Raw genomic sequence first — 21,088 nt, 5'->3', positions numbered from 1 at the left:
GCGTTTAGGTACACTTTTCTCATAAAGTATCAATGCTATTGCATTCAAACTTGGTACACTTACTTGCTATCATGAGGGGACTGGGCAGGCAAAGTTAGATAATTCTGGCTTGCATTTTGACAGAATTATGTGCCCTTTTTGTGCTTAGAAAATTGAAAATTTTGGTTAAGTTTTGTGTTTAGGTCCATTTTATTCCTTAAGTATCAAAACTATTGCTTTCATACTTGCAACACTTACTAACTATCATAAGGGGACTGTGCAGGCAAAATTATGTACATGTAACTCTGACTGGCATTTTTACAGAATTATATTCCCTTTTTATACTTAGAAAATTGAAAATTTGGTTAAGTTTTGTGTTTAGGTCCACTTTTTTTCTAAAGTATCAAAGCCATTGCTTTCATACTTGCAACACTTACTAACTATCGTAAGGGGACTGTGCAGGCAAAGTTATGTAACTCTGACTGGCATTTTGACAGAATAATGTGCCCTTTTTATACTTAGAAAATTGAAAATTTGGTTAAGTTTTGTGTTTAGGTCCACTTTTTCCCTACAGTATCAAAGCCATTGCTTTCATACTTGCAACACTTACTAACTATCGTAAGGGGACTGTGCAGGCAAAGTTATGTAACTCTGACTGGCATTTTGACGGAATTATAGGCCCTTTATACTTGAAAATTTGGTGAAGTTTTGTGTTTTGGTCCCCTTTACCCCTAAAGTATCATAGATATTGCTTTCATACTTGGAAAACTCGCAAACTATCATAAGGGGACAATAAAGGACAATATGCATAACTCTGGTTGTCATTTTTACGGAATTATGGAGCTTTTTTTGACTTAGTAACTTTGAATATATGGTTACATTTTGTGTTTAGATCCAATTTACTTCTAAAGTATCAAGGCTTTTGCTTCTTAACTTTAAATACTTTCATGCTATCATGAGGGTACTGTACCTGGCAAGTTGAATTTTACCTTGACCTTTGAATGACCTTGACTATCAAGGTCAAATTATTAAATTTTGCTTAAATTGCCATAACTTCTTTATTTATGATTAGATTCGATTGATACTTTAACAAAACAACTCTTACCTGACATACCACAATTGACTCCGTCCAAACCATCCCCCATGCCCCCCCACAAATCCCCCCCGAATCCCCCCTCAATCCCCCCCATTATTTTGTTTTTAAATTAAAGATTAACCTATAAATGACCACCACACCCTCACACTATACCCCCAACCCCAACCCCCAAAAAATAATTTTTATGCCCTCCGGTAGGGTGGCATATAGCAGTTAAACTGTCCGTCAGTGTCTGTCAGTCTGTCTGTCCGTCCGAAAAAAACTTTAACATTGGCCTTAACTTTTTGACTTTTTAAGATAGCAACTTGATATTTGGCATGCATGTGTATCTCATGGAGCTGCACATTTTGAGTGGTGAAAAGTCAAGGTCAAGGTCATCCTTCAAGGTCAAATGTCAAATATATGGCGTCTGTCCGTCCGAAAACTTTAACATTTGCCATAACTTTTTTAATATTGAAGATAGCAACTTGATATTTGGCATGCATGTGTATCTCACGAAGCTGCACATTTTGAGTGTTGGAAGTTCAAGGTCAAGGTCATCCTTCAAGGTATTTTTTTAAATAAAATTCAAAGCGGCGTTCTCATGAAGCTGCACATTTTGAGTGGTGGAAGTTCAAGGTCATCCTTCAAGGTCAAGGTCATTCTTCAAGGTCAAATGTCAAAAAACAAATAAAAAATTTCAAAGCGGCATTATCATGAAGCTGCACATTTTGAGTGGTGGAAGTTCAAGATCAAGGTCATTCTTCAAGGTCAAGGTCATACTTCAAGGTCAAAGGTCAAGCAAAATAAAAAAAAATCAAAGCGGCGTTCTCATGAAGCTGCACATTTTGAGTGGTGGAAGTTCAAGGTCAAGGTCCTTCTTCAAGGTCAAAATTTTTTGATTAATTTCTAAGTGGCGTTCTCATGAAGTTGCACATTTTGAGTGGTGGAAGTTCAAGGTCAAATTCATCCTTCAAGGTCAAGGTCATCCTGCCAGGTCAAAGTTAAAAAAAATTACAAAAAATCAAAGCATTGTTCTCATGAAGCTGCACATTTTGAGTGGTGGAAGGTCAAGGTCAAGGTCATTCTTCAAAGTCAAGGTCAACCTTCAAGGTAAAAATAAAAATAAAAATTTGGCTTAAATGACTGCTCAATATGCCAAGAGATGACATGGAGGTATCATAAATTGTGTTCTATGACCATAAAATCATCTGCTACATGTGGTTTATGCAGGCACCACAAGTATAGGTCCCTGGATTTATGACACCATGTTTACTTTGTAACTGTCTGGACAGTATCCCATAACGAGATAGTCGGTTTGTGATGAACAAAGATGCAATTAAACACCGGGTTAAAATGATGAAACAAACAGCGCCAAAATTGGTGTGAACAATTAAATAAAAATAAATAAATAATAAATAAAACAACAACATTTATCGAGATAATTTATTTAATGTGTAACACGGTGAGTTTTTACAGACATATTAGGGTTCAAATCAGAACTATATGTTGCGTACATAAAATCGATATATTTGTTGTTTGTTCTCATCCTTAATTGTGCTCTTTCATGAAATTAAATTTATTCTTAAAGAATTTACATTTCTGAGATTTTTTAAAATCTAAAATGATGTGCTAAGCAGAGAGATCGTTGTGGTAACCACATACCGAGCCTGTAGATTATATTATACTCCCGAGTTCGTTTTTAGTAAAAACTAATAATAACAAGAATATAATCGTTCCTAAAATGCATTTCCTTGCATGCTAATGTTGTATTCAGATATACTTTATACAAGTATATTTGATATGGTGCATAATTATCAATAAAATCGAGGATTATGTTCACCGTCTCTATATGCGCTTATATGAATTCCATCTCTTTTTTCCAACCAGTGGGCGGAGTCTAAACTTTGCAGGTGCGCGTGACGTCACGCGTTAATTCGTCTATTGGAATGATTGCATAAATGAAACGAGACCATTTTTAGTGAATTTTTCGAAGAACTTTTTTAGTGAAAAAACGTTTTTAGACAATACAACAAATTCGTGTCGTAAAACAATTTTATTATTGGCAAAAGCTAGATAACTATTACAATAGGTAATATGTTTTGCAACAGGTTATGAAAGTTTGCATGGCGCAGTGGTAGCGCAACCGCGTACGAATCCTGACGACACTGGTTTACATACCGGCAACATCTTTTTTTGTTCAACTTGTTTGTTTTCTAAAAAATTTATTCAAGTCTATAAAAAAGCATAAAATATTTTAAGCAGTCATATCTAATGACATTTGAAAAAATGCAAAAATCTGGTAACAATTCCGTTAAACATCTGGATGGGAACGAAAAAAAGTGATAAAATTATCGCAGTTCTACTTGTTTCATATATGACATCATTCCAATAAATATCAATAAATATATTCCTTACATTTTTTTTCTAATTGTTTGCATACTCAGTTATGTGTTTTTTTACTAAGTGAATCTGGTCGTATTTGATTTTGAGATAACATACTTTTTCAATGTATTTATTAATGGGGTACGAAACTTTAAATAGTTTTAACGACCACCGATGTATAGTTGTATTTTTTCTTGCAGAAGACTGTCTAGTTTTTTCATGGCTGTAATTTGGTTAAACTTTGTTACGGCAAACAATTACCTTGTAATTTTGGGCGGCAAGAGAGGCGGTCAAATTATTTGATACTAATCTGCAAATTATTTTGCATATTATTTAAAACTATTTTAATAATTTGAATAAGGATTAAAAACTGAAGAATGTGCACTCCAAAATATAGTGTACATGCAAAATTGGGCGTATGTAACATAATCGGTAAATATAACAACAACAACAACAAATAGTTCCTTTCTGCTTAAATGAAAATGAAGCGATCGGTACAGTATAGTGAATAGTAACAAAACAAGAAAAAAAAGATATAACTTTGACCTTAGTTTTCGATTGAAAAGGTAATTCACTCTCGTAAACTATGATGTAATGATAACGTTAATTAAAACAAGAGCATAAATACACGTCTAGCCAATCATAATTAACATTAACATCCGGGCATTTACTTGCTGGCAAAATACCAGGCTCCTTTGATAAATGTTCTAATTTTCCGATTGATATAGAATGGTTTGCAATATTTCACCACTTCTTCGTCTTCTTGTTTCATGTATGTGTACTTATTCAAAAAAATCTTTTCTTTTCGATAGCCTTTTAGATTTTCATTCAGTCAATTGTTCCTTTAACATTTACTTCAGCAGAACTTACCTGTATCTTGCCAATAGACTGTCAACGTCGTCAGCGCTCTCGTATGTGTGCCTTTGATAGGCTTATAAAGTCATTATAATACAAAACTAATTCCCTAGAAGAACAATACTCTTGAATTCAATACAACTTAAAAGTTAGTTTTGACAATTTAACTACTTAAGGCTTACCATTTTAGTGTGGTCAAAATATAGCCCTCTTATGTTTACCACCTAAGGATGTACAAATGTTTCCACTTTTGTGATGGCCTTCTTCTGTTATGCTATGTCTGTCACCAACATTTGCCTCGTTAAAACTTTAGAGATTGTCCAATCTTCAAGAAAGTTGGTCAAAATGTTTGTACCCATGATGTTTTGGCTGGTTTTGCCCTCCTGTATTCAAATGCTCTTGTCACTTGGTTAAAATATTTGTCTCATCTGATTTGAAAAATGGTTCAGGTTCGTTGAAAAGTATGTCCGCAAGGCAGTTTTCAGAATTTGGGTAACATTTTCGTCCAATCATCCTGGAACTTGTCCAAGAGTTTTTCTAATGATAATTAAGCCCAGTTTGAATAACATGGCCATCAGGGGCGGGCAGTTTTCCTTATTACATGCCTTAGTGAAACCTTGTTTACACTCTAGAAGTCACATTTTGTTGCCATTTTTAATTAAACTTGCTCACAATATTTGTTTTATGGTATCTCCAACGTAGTGATGATGATGATGATGATTGATGATGATGACGATGATGATGATGATGATGATGGTGATGATGATAAGGGTGGTGGAGATTTTGATGGTGATGATGATGATGATTCATTTAAATCTTTGACGTTCACAGGTGACCTATTTAATTTTTCACAAAAGGGCCTCTTGTGCATGAGAGACAAACTACTGGCTAACTGGGTTGTTCAAGTAGAGTTGCCCCCTCTCCTTATGAATTAATCTAGGGTTTGAATATATACATATACAAAGTTCTGTGATTGAAATGTTTTTCAATTTACAAAAGCTGGTCCATATGTTTGTTGTAGTTATGTTCATAGCAATTTTTACACGTATTCCATCATTGAATTATGTTTTTTTAGAATTTCGTTGTCTTTACATATACGTTTAATATATTGTGATTGTAAATTTGATTCAAATAGCAATTCTCCACCGTATTTTTTGTAGGATGGTAGCAAACATTCACTTGCACATACTATTATTTTCTGTAAGTAGTCGTTTAACGCATGATCCCTTTATAGAATTTATGAACATTTCAATGTATGTTAATTTAAGGCCTTTATTTGTATAATTCATTATTATTTTGCTGCGTTTTATTTTGTCGGGTTTACCGTCCCATAAGAAGTTAAATATTTCCTTAGTATTTTTATTTCTACATTATTCACAACAATACCCCTAATGTTCTGGTATTTTTATGCTCCCCCAAAATTTATTTGTCCCAAAATTTATTTTGGGGGGAGCATATAGTCGCCGCTTCGTCTGTCCGTGCGTGTGTGCGTTTGTCTGTCCGTCCGTGCAAAATTTTTGTCCGGGCTATTTCTCAGCAACTAATGACCGGAATTCAATGAAACTTTATGGGAAGCTTCACTATCAAGAGGAGATGTGCCTATTATCAGCGGGTTCTGGTCGAATGATTTTTCACAGAGTTATGGCCCTTTGATATTTTCTATAATTTTTTTATTGTCCTCCCAACTACTGTGCCCTCGAGACGTTCCTTTTATCTAAATATATAGTGCAATATTGTGACAAAAAAAAAACCTTTGGAGAGCATCGCCCGTCTCCGACGGTTTCTTGTTCAATATAATTAAACAGTATTTCGATACATATTACAAACAGCGACGATGAGAGGGGACAACCTTGCCTGACACCATTTATAATTTTAAAACTTTCCGACATGTAGCCATTGTTCATAATAGTAATACTTATATCATGGTAAAACAGCTTTACCAAACAAATTAGATCATCGCCGAAATTAAAATGTCTTCAACATTTAAACATAAATTAATGATTTAAAGTATCATATGCCTTTTCAAAATCTGAAAAGAATAAAAGACCAGGCAGTTGTTTGTTTTCAAGGTATTCGATTATTAAAAAAATTAGTCTGACATTCTCCCCAATATATCTCTGTTTTATGAAACCTGTATGTGATGGTGCTGTTATTGAAGATATATTTTTGTTATTCTATTAGCGATGGCTTTTGTAGCTATTTTGTAGTCTACATTAAGTAGTGATATTGGTCGCCAATTTGTTTAAATAGTGGTATCCTTGTTAGGTTTAGGGATTAATGATATGATGCTTTCTTTTTGAAAGTCAGTAAGACGTCCGTGTATAAATGAATAGTTTATTAATTCGATGAAAGTTGTTGTAATGCCATCCCAAAAGGTTTTATACAATTCTACTGTTAGTCCATCTGAGCCAAGGCTATTTTCATTTTTCATTTGTTTAAGTCACCATAACATTCTTCTTCGGTTAAGATACCTTCACATATATTTTTATTGTTTTCACTAAGGCGTTTTAATGGCGTGTTCTAGAAGCCAATATTTCATGTTTTATTATACTGTTTTTGATAAATGGATTGATAGAATTTATCTTCTTCTGTAAACATTTCTGTTTTTATTTGTTATTTATTTGACATTTACTTTCAAACATTTAATGGTTTTCTTCTCTGCGTGTCTGTTTTTTCTAGATTTGCGAAAAATGCACTGTTTTTTAAAATTACTTTCAACGCATATAGCTTTTGATCGCAGTAATATACCGTTATTTTTTGTCTCTTAAATTATCCAATAACATTTTCTATTTGAGTATTCTTCTTTGTGTATATTATCATTACATATCAGGTCTTGTTCAAGAGCTTCTGTTACTTGAATTAGTTCTTTTTCTTGTTGATTATCTTCTTTTTTCTTTTGACTAAATTTTATAGTTACATTTCTAATATTTCCTTTTACCAATTCCCATTAAGTGTTTGCGTTTGAATGCTTATTGTTGTTGATTTAATTAGCGATTTATATTCGGTATTTAACAAAAGGCTGTTGTTTATTTTAAAGTTAGCAGGTCCCCGTTTCTGTGATATGAAATTCATTTTTAATATACACTTGAATGATCTGTGTTATATCCTGTTTGGATATGACAACTTTAAGTATCACATAATGTATCTGTGATAAGAAACAGTCAAGTCTGCAGACAATTGGCGGTTTACCGTTAGAGTGCCGCGTAAATCGATACTTATAAGGGTTATGCATTCTCCAAACATCGATTAAATGTTTTTCATCTATAATTTCATGTATTTTATCTCGACAATGTTTGTGTGTATCGGCTCGGTCGTTTTTCTTGTCTAAATTAGTGTCTAAAACAGTATCAAAGTCACCCCCGATTAAAATATTTTTGTTAGTATTTTGTAAGAATTTACCCAGAGTTTTGAAAAGAAAAGTGTCGTTATTGTTAGGTCCATAAATACTAATAATCGTAAAACTATATTAATTGAATTCTAGTGTTAAGACCTGAAGACGACCCCGTATGATTTCGTTGAAGTTTAATATTTTTACTGGCATTTTATCGTTGATTATGATTGCTACTCCTTCGCTGTTTGATTTCGTGCCACTAAAAAGGATTGTCTGTTCCACTCCCGTTCCCATGATGCTACACTGCTTTTGGTCGAATGTGTTTCTTACAATATGCAAAACGCAATTTTTGTTATTCTTTAATCATTCGAAAACTTGATTTCGCTTTTTTTATTACCTTAACCTTTAACATTCATTGATAATATTACTGTTTTCATTTTATTTTATAGCAGTTTGATTTAAACCAGTCAGAGAGCTTCCAGTCATTCAAATGTATCAAAAGATTCATTTTTTAGTGCTTCCATTTTTTTGACGTGTTTTTATTATAAAAAAGAATCGTTCAAAAATGGGTGTTAGCGACCAATTACTATTCATTCGTTCTATACATGTAAGTATTTACTGTACTGTACTGATGCGGGATTTTGCTTATTAATACAATTTTTTTCCAGCTATGTACTTCAATCAATTTATGTATAATTATGTGTTGTTAATGTGAACAAAAACAAAAATTTAATAGTAATGCCAATGTCGTTGGAATATTTGTTTTTTAAATATGTGTTCCGTGCTCGTTTTCGAGCTAATCCAACCTTGTTTTAATAGCGTATTGTTTTTTTTCTGTTAAAATATAGTATTCCATCACGATATTGTAACTTCGTATATACAAGTTCTCAATTGATGGCATGAGTTACACAGTGTATAATATACCTCAAAATAACAATTAATCATAAAATGCAATACATGTAGATATAGTATCATGCTGAGTTTCTTAAGCAGGGTGTACAATGCAGCATGAGTATAATTTTATATCTGGTTCAGTATACATAAAAAAGTTTTATTTAATTATAATCTACATTTGTTTGCATTATAGTGTCATTTTTTAAATTTTTGTATCTCAAAATTACATATTTATTAACAAATAATTTACCATAAAAATGTCGACAAACGTTATTCATCATGTTTATAATTATTCATATGCAAATGATCTAGATTAATCTTCAAAGTGATATGCCATTTTTATCTTAGCAATGATGTGCTGCACAATATAGGTTCCTTTTTAAAAGTTCAGATTAAAGCATCAAAAATGACTCTTTAAGGTGTTATACTATATTACCTTAGCAAAAGTGTACTACACAATATAGGAATAAATCTAGATTAAGGTTAAAAATAAAAGCTAAAAAAATAGCATACATGTATCAAAAAAGGAAAATATACAGATATAGATAAGTACTTTATATCATATTCCAAATTAAAGATATTTGATTTATCCCATTTTCACCGCGACAATGACGGAATAACACGTTGTGAAATATACTTACTTGTATTCAACACTGTGGAATATACCTGTCGCGTGCACGGACTACTTTTTAAATGACGTCATGCGATATGCGCTAAAATTAGGTCGATATTGTTTGGTTCATTGATCGAATTTTAAGGTCACCCATTAGAAGAAAATGTGCATATTTTGCAGAAAAATATATATATGACATATTCACCAAAAGAAATGTTGAAATAAAATATAAAATTACACGATTTTTGTTTTGTTATTTTTTTATTTATATTTACCACTGAATGATTTTTCATAAGAAACAAAGTCGACAAAACTTAAGCTTCAAAATTATACGACCTTCAACCAGGGACCTATACAAACAAAGTGTATAGGTCCCTGCTTCAACCTTTAAATCTAGTCATATGACATAATTTTTCGCCATCCGTATAATGAATCAGCTGATTGATGGCGTCATAAAATGACATACTTATTGCGTCATTTTCCCCATTTTTTGACGATTTATTATAAACGCGACTTATTTCACATGTTTTCTACATGTACTGTATGTCGACATATCTGAATTGTCAATTGATCACATTTTCCTTATTTCGTGTAATGTGCATTGTTTATAACCAAACCATATACTTTGGACATTTAACTTAAATATTAAGAATGTACAACAAGCCATACACATATCGCACAGTTCAGGAGTAATCTGCTATGTTTGCTTTCCTATTTAATTCACGTTAGGCATAGAGCTGTGTAAAGTATAAGATGGTAAAAATAGCACCACACTGGAATTGGGAACGTCCCATTTTGTACACGGGTATTTTGTACTCATTTATCTGTTGTGTACTGGAATGTTTTCCATTCTTTGTGTATTTATATATTAAATTATTTTCTCGTACAATAAGGGCATTTACCATAGATAAATAAAACATTGTGAAAGTTTAAACATCATTATGTTTGTATGCAGAAATCTGCAAATGCAACCGAGTTTACCAACGGCTATTATTAGATAAACTGCTCCGGCATACTCCGGTTCATTTGAACATGAGTACATGACGTAGCGTGTGACGAGAAGAAAGTTTATCGCGTTCATAAACTCATTTGAATAAAGTGATAGAATGGCATAAGGGTCTTTATTTAAATATGCTGAAATAATTATTAAAGACCCTAGATGCAAAATCGTCAATTATTGAGTTAAATGGATTATTAGATGGATTTTATAGCATAATTAAAGGTAAGATACTAGTTCTTACGTGTTTTGATTTTTGTTTGTACTTTTGTCGTTCCCTGTTCTCGGGTAAATCACTAAATGATTTTAACATGGGCGCCATTGATGCATCGGATCACACACGGCATACCCATAACATTATATAAAAAACACGTTCTGCGCGTCCTTAAATTCGTCGTCCGAAGTCGGAAAACGTATTGCCCTGTATATTTTGTCAAATAAAGTGTCAGTCGCTGCAATTGTCTGTTTACTTGTTAAAATTGTCAAGGTCGTCGATAGCTAAAGAAACTTCAGCGTACAGTTTATATAGTATTGACAGACCTGTACAAAGTCGCGCCAGTCAAAAATCATAAATAGCGACATTTAAAGTTATGGTAGCCAGAACTAGGTCGTTGATGGTGTACATGTATGTTGACATCGACAGCATTTTGTCAGGAGCAATCGCCGCCATATTGGATTTTGATCATTTTCTTTCGAAAATAAAATGAATTATAGTAAAGTAAAATCTTCTTTTCGCGGTCGTAATGTGTTAAAATTCGCATACTGCGTAAAATTGAATGTAGGCATATGGTGATATTTTTACTTGTTTTACAGTTTGTGTGTGAATTTTTAAAGACTATTTTGCGTACCAGAACAAATACATGTATATCCCTACGCATGGTTACATTTGTTAGATTTTAAGCGCTTTAATGACTGAATTAAAATTATTGTTAAGGTTATTAGATCTATTTATGTTAAATGTCACGTTGAAAAAAAATCAAATGGGATAAATAGAATACTAGGATTAGTGTTGAATACAGAGAAGTTTATGTTGCTCGGCTCGAACACCGAAAGCGCTCGCCAAGGCTCGCGCTTCCGGCGTTCTAAGCCTCGCAACATAAACTTCTCTGTATTCAACGCTCACCTAGTATTCTCTATATAGATACATGTTTAAAAAAAATGTTACAACAACTTAAACAATGGTGTACAACACAGTATTAGAATGTGCTTTTTGGATATGTTCCAACCATGATTTTTTTAAATTACAATTTACATTTTTTTTTGCAATAGTTTGTCATTTATTTAACCTTGTGCTTTAATAAAATCAATACACTTATCAAATTTCATCACTTAATGCATATGCTTGACCCTATTAGTCACTTTTTAGAGTAAGGTTCGAAACAAAGGCTAAAAAAAGCATACATGCATCAAAAAAGGAAAATTTCACCATATCCAGATAGAGATAAGTACTACATATCATATTCCCAATTAATGATATTTGTTACAGATACAAATTTTAAGAAAAGGTTACAACAACTTAAGCAATGGTGTACAACACAGTATTAGAATGTGCTTTTTGGATATGTTTCATGAACATTGTTTTTTAATTACAATTTATATTTCTTTGCAAAAGTTTGTAATTGATTTAACTTTGTGCTTTAATAAAATCCATACACTTTATCAAATTTAATCACAAAATGAATATGCTTACGCTATTAGTCACTCTCACATCGAAAGACAAAAAAACTGTGAGATTGACTTAGGGTTCATAAAGGACATATACTAACTTGATGTAAGATTTGCAATTCACATGCATATTTTTATTTTCAAGGGCTTATGTTTAACGCCCCCCTCACCCCCACAAAAAAGGAAAGAAAAGGTTACTCTCACATTGAAAATAAAATTGTGAGAGTATCCTTGGGGGTGTTATGAATATTTTTCTTTCATGCGACGAGTTGCACCTGCTTTACTTTTTTTATGCCTTGTATTGCCTTTTATGCACTTTATTCCGAAAACACGTTCATCAATGATTTATTTTGATACTTTTTCCACGCACGACCAATCATACGTGCTTTTAGGTGTGTTACCATTTATTACTTTGCATGAAAAATATTTCGCCACAAACTTATGTACATATCAATAGGTCTTGTAGTAAATAAAGGAATACATTTGAATTATCTGACTCTGGATACATCCAAACATCTACAAAACCAGTATCTTGAAGCAAGTCCCGTACTTTGGTAATCAAATTCTTACGTCTTATTATATATTCAGCATCGTTTCTCATATAAAATAGTGTTATATATAATATACAATTAGTTTTTTAAACAGTGTACACTTTTATAAAATATATCTTAATTCGTACATTTATATATAACTGGTATCGCCCTAGTTCCTTGAATACTGATGCATTAGGAGTACTTATTTTGACACAAAGTATTCGTTTTTAAAATCTAATCTGAGCTCTTTCAATATCCTCAGCATTTGAAAACCCAAAACCTCACACACATAACACAGTATTGAAGTTAGATACGAATCAAACAAATTCAACATTATTTTAACAGGGGCGTGAATGTCTTTGGTGATTGAAAAGCGACCCCATAGCCTTTAAAGGGGCCTTTTCACGTTTTGGTAAATTGACAAAATTAAATTTTTTTCTTAGATTCGCAAATTTTCGTTCAAGTTATGATATTTGTGAGGAAACAGTAATACTGAACAATTCCCATGCTCTAAAATATACATTATATTCATCTTTTGACGATTTGAAAACCTGAAAATTATTACCATTGACTTCCATCGATCACAACACTCGTATAGATTATCTTTGCAATCCTGTCAGTATTTCGAAAAATAATACATCATCATCTACATAAATAATAAATAAATAGATGGCTGGTCTAACGTTATCATGTTTTCATTGTTATTGCTAAAAAAGTGTTCGATGTCGTTAGCGAAAAGAGAAATTAGTATAGGCGAGATTGTCTCCCTTGCAAATATTAAACTTCGCAATTAAAGAAATCCGACAACGTCCACGTATGTTGTACACATAATTTCACTGCCTCATACATCGACCGAATAATGTTGAACAATCTACCGCTTATTCCTCTCTTAAAAGGCCTGTACCATTGTCCGTTTCGATATATTGAATCATAGCATTTCATCAGGTCAATATAGCAACAAAATAGTTTTTTTACCTACTGCCGGTAAGATGTTTATGTATAAAAGCCTTCATTAGAAAAAAAGCATCCAACAAACTATAGTTAGATTTAAATCCTCACTGAACGCCTGTGAGCGTATCGTTTACAATAGCCCACTTTTAAGCAGTTCGTTCATTACGACTGTGAACAATTTGGAGGAACAGCTCACTAATGTTATACATCGATAGTTGTTTTGGTCGAATGAGTAACCTTTGGAAAATAGGTATAACTACTCCCTTTGACCAACATTTTGGAAATGACGGCTTTTCAAGAATATAGTAAAATTATATTTCCAGTAGTGTATTAAGGACATCCTCTCACACTTTAAATTATTCGTAAATAATATTATGAATTGAATGAGATAAATTTATTCCCGATAACTTGTACTTGTTTAACTTTTCAATATATATATATACTTTGTTTACCTAAAAATATTTCATCGCGATGTAATTCGAGGTGTGATGACATTGAAAACACTGGCATTTGGTGTCATTAGGTCATCTAACACTCATGTTGTGTGTGTCACACAATTGCTAACATATTTGACCCTTATAACGTCATATGTCTTGTATATTAGGCTTTTTTATGACCGTGTGTTGTAATTTCATTAATATTGCTATCTGTTTTTTTCAATATGGATTATATTGTCCCAAAAGTTTGTGTTTTCAGAGTAAGTTATTTTGAGTATAATTCGAAAAAAACTTTCACAACTGAATTATGTTCCCCTGTATCCCCAGAACATTATATACAGTGGATTTGTCTATTACCAAACATGTTTTGGGGCATCTGTGTCTGTGACACAATGTTTTTAATTATGTGTAAAATTGCAATAATTTCATCTTGTGCAACCATAATAGCGATATTATTCCCCATATGTGTTGTTTCTCTCACTTTATTGATTGTCTAGATTCCATTTATTCCGCTTTATAATAACACCAAACTAGATATTGATACAGCATCTTTTAACCCATTTATGCCTAGCGTCTAGAAAAAAATGTATTGGCAAACAGCGTAGACCCAGATGAGACGTCTCATCAGGGTCTGCGCTGTTTGCTTAAAGGAATTTCTGTAAGAAATATTCTAAATATAGAAATAAATATACTACACATTCCTAATTTGGGAAATAAATTGATCCAATTCGGAAGGATGGGAGAGTCCACTAGGCATAAATGGGTTAAAAATATCCTAGCGGCTGCCCGAATAAGAAAAACAAACGTTTAAAATAGTTTAAGTTTCTTCTTTATTTCAATTTATTTATTAATGGATCAGAGGATGAATACCATTTCTTATGCGGTCGGAGTCTTTTCCTATTGTAAAACGCTCTATACATAGTCAGCATTGTGTGGATATATATGCTTTTACTTTAGCTCGAGGTGAGCTATTGTGATCACTCAGCGTCCGGCGTCCGTCCGTCCGTCCGTCTGTAAACAATTTGTAAACATCTTCTTCTACTAAACCATTGAGCCAATTTCAACTAAATTTCATGTGGAGCATCCCTAGGTCATGGGACAAAAGAATTGTTAAAAAAAATTTGATCACATAACCAAGATGGCCGCCATGACCATATATGGTAAAAACCTTAAAAAATCTTCTTGTCAGAAACCGCTCATCAGATTTTCAAAACATTTCACAGGGATGACTTTTGAGGGCTCCCCTGAAAAAGTTGTTCAAAGAAATTTGATTCGTCAAAAAACATGGCCGCAGGAGCTCGTTGAACTTTGCATGTTTATTCGCTTTTGCCTATTTTGTGAAAACTTTCAAAAATCTTCCACATTTTTTGTCCGAATCTTTCCAAATTTGCACAGTGTCTTTATATCAATGAGGACACGAACCCTACAAAAAATGAGCATTATTGGTCCATGAAGTACAGAATTACCTCCCCTTGAATTGAGAAAATGGTGTTTATGCAATAAAGTCCAAATTATTCATCCAATTCTTTCCAAACTTGTAAGGATTTAGCATGGTTCAAACAAGGGAAACAACTACGGTTTATGCATGTTCTTTTTATTACAGATTTGCCTCCCTTTAATTCATTCAAAATCTCATTTTACAGCAGAGATTCCAAATCTGACCTGTAAATGAGCCCCATATTTACTGCCGATGCTATGTTACCTTTTCCCGTTTGATCATTCTTAAGTATTGGTCTTGTAATGCTGCTACTGCTACTGCTACTGCTACTGCTACTACTACTACTACTACTACTACTACTACTACTACTACTACTACTACTACTACTTCTACTACTACTACTACTACTACTACTACTTCTACTACTACTACCACTACTACTACTACTACTACTACTACTACTACTACTACTACTACTACTACTACTACTAGTACTACTACTACTAGTACTACTACCACCACCACCACCACCACCACCACCACCACCACCACCACCACCACCACCACCACCACCACCACCACCACCACCACCACCACCACGTCTACTATTACTACTTCTTCTACTACTGCCACTAATACTACTACTTTTACCACTACTACTACTACTATTACTACTACTACTACCACTACTACTACTACTACTACTACTACTACTACTACTTCTACTACTACTTCTACTACTACTACTACTACTACTACTACTACTACTACTACTACTACTACTACTACTACTACTACTACTACTACTACTACTACTACTACTACTACTACTACTACAACTACTATTACTACTACTACTACTACTACTACCACTACTACTTCTACTACTACTACTACTACTACTACTACTACTACTACTACTACTACTACTACTACTACACCACCACCACCACCACCACCACCACCATTCACAGTGACAAAAAACGTATTCACACAATGGCTGCTACTACAACTTATAGCCCATATAGGGGGGCATGCATGTTTTACAAACAGCCCTTGTTTCTATGGGATTTTAACCACAACTGTTCATGTTTATCTCCGACACATATTTTTAGGTCACCTGTCATGAAGTGACACGGTGAGCATATGTGATCGTGTGATGTCCGGCGTCCGTTGTGCGTGCCTGCGTGTGTCCGTGCGTCCGTCCGTCAACAATTTGTTTGTGTAGACAGTAGAGGTCACAGTTTGCATCCAATCTTGATGAAATATGGTCAAATTGTTTATCTTGATGAAATCCGGTTTGGGATTGTATTTGGGTCATCTGGGGTCAAAAACAAGGTCACTAGGTCAAATAATAGAACAACCTTCTGTAGACAATAGAGGTCACAGTTTTCATCCAATCTTTATGAAATTTGGTCAGAATATTTATCTTGATGAAATCTGGGTTGGGATTTTATTTGGGTCATCTGGGGTCAAAAACTAGGTCACTAGGTCAAATAATAGAAAAACCTTGTGTAGACATTAGAGATCACAGTTTTCATCCAACCTTTATGAAATTTGGTCAGAATTCTTGATGAAATCTGGGTGGGATTGTATTTGGGTCATCTGGGGTAAAAATCTAGGTCAAATAAATAGAAAAACCTTGTGTTGACAATAGAGGTCACAGTTTTCATCCAATATTTATGAACTGTGGTCAGAATGTTTATCTTGATGAAATCTGGATTGGGATTGTATTTGGGTCATCTAGAGTCAGGAACTAGGTCACTAGGTCAAATCATAGAAAAACCTTGTGTAGACAATAGAGGTCATAGTTTTCATCTGATCTTAATGAGTCAGGTGAGCGATTCAGGGCCATCATGGCCCTCTTGTTTAAACAAATAAAGCACTGATTAATAGCAAATCAAAATAAGCGTTCATAATAAGTAGTTCAAGAACGTAAACGAAATAAGAGTTTTTCAAATACTTTTCGTGTATGAAATCAAAACATCATTATTGTAAAAAAAGAACTTTTACTATGGTTGAAAATGTGTTCACCCACCACATAGACCAAATTAATGGTTCCTGAACAAACACGATTAAACGTTCACTTGGAGACTTTTCTGTCTCATCGCTTAATCATATCAATATAGCTCCCTTATTTTTGAACAGATTGTGTTGAAATTTGGACCAAGAATAATTCAACATAAAAAATCCCAATATTTCATTGAAATTGAAAAACAGTAAAATATCAAACTTAACAAATTAAAAACGTCACTACAAAAGTCAAATTCGCAAACTCGTACAACGTAAAATAATAAAAATGTGAAAAGTAAAACGCATAAACGTACACGTCTTAATAACTGACCGACTTGCAACATGCCGATTGAGCCGTTGCGCTCCTGAATATTCATACGAGCCATATTGTTTTATCTATATATAATTATGCCCCCCTTCGAAGAAGAGGGGGTATATTGCTTTGCTCATGTCGGTCTGTCGGTCGGTCGGTCGGTCTGTCGGTCTGTCGGTCAGTCCGTCCACCAGGTGGTTTTCAGACGATAACTCAAGAACGCTTGGGCCTAGGATCATGAAACTTCATAGGTACATTGATCATGACTTGCAGATGACCCCTATTGATTTTGAGGTCACTAGGTCAAAGGTCAAGGTCACGGTGACCAGAAATAGTAAAATGGTTTTTGAATGATAACTCAAGAACGCATACGCCTAGGATCATGAAACTTCATGGGTAGATTGATCATGACTTGCAGATGACCTCTATTGATTTTGAGGTCACTAGGTCAAAGGTCAAGGTCACGGTGACCCGAAATAGTTAAATGGTTTCCGGATGATAACTCAATAACGCATACGCCTAGGATCATGAAACATCTTAGGTAGATTGATCATGACTCGCAGATGACCCCTATTGATTTTGAGGTCACTAGGTCAAAGGTCAAGATCATGGTGACCCGAAATAGTAAAATGGTTTTCGGATGATAACTCAAGAACGCATACACCTAGGATCATGAAACTTCATAGGTAGATTGATCATGACTTGCAGATGACCCCTATTGATTTTGAGGTCACAAGGTCAAAGGTCAAGGTCACGGTGACCCGAAATAGTAAAATGATTTTAGGATGATAACTCAAGAACGGTTTTGCCTCGGATCATGACACTTCATAGGTACATTGATCGTGACTCGCAGATGACCCCTATTGATTTTCAGGTCACTAGGTCAAAGGTCGAGGTCACAGTGACAAAAATCGTATTCACACAATGGCTGCCACTACAACGGACAGCCCATATGGGGGGCATGCATGTTTTACAAACAGCCCTTGTTCATGTTATGTTTTTCTTGTGTAAAAACTCACCTAGAATGATGAAATTGAAATAACATGTTTATCGTTTTCACTACACTTCGTGACTTTTTTAACGCAACACTTTTAAAACTTACATATCTCAGTAATAAGTAAATATTTTCATTTAAAATTGCACATATGATCATTTGACAACATTATATGCAAGCTTACGATAAAATCATTCATCCGTGACGATAGAACGCTTAAGCAAGTGGGGAAGGTGGCCTGCAAAATACAAAGTGCTCGATAACTCTGCTGAAGATTCATACGAGCTGTATTGTTTTGTAAATTAATTTTATGTTTTCCTTGTGTAAGGACCCACCTAAAATAACTTAATTGAAATAAAACTAGAATTTTTCGCGTTTCACCATTGCCACGTGCAAAATTATGGAACCACACCTATCCCACGTGCTAAAGCGTCCAATCGTCACGAATGAATGATTTTATTGTGAGCTTGCATAGAATTAAGTCAAATGATCGTGTGTAAACTTTTAAATCAATATCCGTACTCATAACTGAGATATTCAAGTACTCAAGTGTATTGCTATCGACATTAACTTGGTAATTATTAATTTAATGGAAGCAAAAGCTGAAAATGGCACGAAACATCTTACAACCTGAAGTGTCAAGTACTGCTTTCGTTATTGTATTGGTAAGATTTTATGCAAATACATGACAAGATACTTGCGACCAATGGAAAAGATTGCGAGTTTACATTTTTTTACGGAATCACACTTCATACATACAGCCAAGAGTTATTACGTCGTTCACAAATTCATCCCCAATTGTGAGAGCCATGGTCCACTTGCCTTAAACGGTCAATGACAACAAACAATAATAAGAGCTTACAACGGTTTAATCGAACTTAGCTCACGTTGAATATCGCACACGTAAATAAAATTCAAATTCATAGCATTGCAATTTAAATAAAAAGCATTTAATTATACTATAAATTAATTTTATTCACAATCGTTTCACTACAAAGTAAACTATTTACTTGGACAACAAATTTAACGTCATATAAATGCAATTAAAATTAAACTGCATTTGAGTGTATTATCAAACTATTTTATTAACAATTTAATTACGCTATACTTTCCAATTTACTGGGGAATCAGAATTGTCACTTTTTTTCGCACAAGAAACTGAAGCAAATGTATAAGCTACCGCGATTCATTAGAAAAAGATTCCAAGATCCGAGCATTATTTGGTGCATATTAAGATCAGCTTTATTCATCTAAGACGAAGCTGCACATCGTAAAAGTGACTTATGACGTATATACAGTGTACATACAAAAAAAAAACCACTAACCATATAATGCGTGGCTTTTGAAAACTCCATAACATTTAAATGATTAGTTTTGCTATTTTCTGAAATATTGACTTTATTTCTCATACGAGACTGACCTTTCGTTTTCTTTCAATCAAGGATTGATTAGTAGGTCCACACGCTGCATTAATATGGGGTGACTTTGAAGAATTAAATTTAGTCGATATGTGGCAAATTTGCCAATGCTTTTTTCAGCTTAATTTAAAATTAAAGAGATAATTACTAGACATATCGCTAAAATTCCATATGGAGACCGAACCAGAAACATATTAAGGTTTATTATCATTCTCTGGTTTATCTAGATATGTTAATGTCTTATTCTATGTATTATGCTTTAAGGGCGCGTTGTAATAAAAGTCTTGAGACAATATATTACTGTTTGCAGTAGTTTCAGAAATAGTATGTTATATACATGTATTGATACATTGAAAAAAATGATTGAATCACACATTTTCATTTTTTTATCGATTTTAGCGAAGCTATGAAAATTGAACGTAACACTCCCTTTTACATTAAGAAATAAAAGTATGGTGCGTTATATACTACTCAAAATTTGCTTAGGATTACTTTTTAAAGTATGTGTAATTTGAAGTTCACCTCTAGCTAGATTCAGCCAGCGTCACGCATCAATGATAGAAAAATACATAAAAATAAAATCAAAAACACACATTCTTATATCAAAACCTTCAAAATAACAATTTAAATAAAGTCAAATTAAATTGAAGATAAGGTTAAAATAAAAAGTGATCCTTAGCAAATTTTGAGTAGTATATATCATAAAAAGTAAATGTTTGTGTAGGAATAAGAATGTCCTATAAAAATGCGTAATTTAAATTAAATGCTTTTTCATAATGAAAAGTTACAGGATAGCTTTTGTTTGTTGTGCTTTATTACTTTTGCATAGAGTAAACCTTTTTACACGAGGCATCTTGTCCGGTTACTCAATGTAAACATTTGCCGGATGCTTTGCAGCGTTTATTAACATACATGGAGGATCTTTGTTTCATGTGTAAGAAAACCGAACTTAATGTAATTATCGAGAAGGATTTATTTGAGTTCACAAAATATATGCATATTGTAAACGGACCTCTAAAAATCCGCAGCTCAAAACATTTTACAATGCCATGTTTTAAAATGCATGACTGTGCAAGAACAAGTAAATAAATGATGAAAAACAGCAACATATAACCACTATAAAGATGACGATTGCATCAATACTACTTATGCACATGTTTGTGCCAGTATTACATTTGAAAATATTAAGACGTCGCT

The 21,088-nt window shown here is 33.5% G+C and overlaps 1 protein-coding gene across 1 annotated transcript in view; it reads right to left on the bottom strand.

Moving 5' to 3' along the window:
* The window catches only part of LOC127872082 (uncharacterized), a 117,278-nt gene that overhangs the window by 1,347 nt on the left and 94,843 nt on the right, over positions 1–21,088 (bottom strand). The window lies entirely within an intron of this gene.

The sequence above is a fragment of the Dreissena polymorpha genome, chromosome 3 (genome assembly GCF_020536995.1).
Source record: "Dreissena polymorpha isolate Duluth1 chromosome 3, UMN_Dpol_1.0, whole genome shotgun sequence".
NCBI classification, from domain to species: domain Eukaryota; kingdom Metazoa; phylum Mollusca; class Bivalvia; order Myida; family Dreissenidae; genus Dreissena; species Dreissena polymorpha.
Note: the sequence above shows the minus strand (reverse complement) of the source record. Positions and strands in the feature narration are given on the sequence as shown.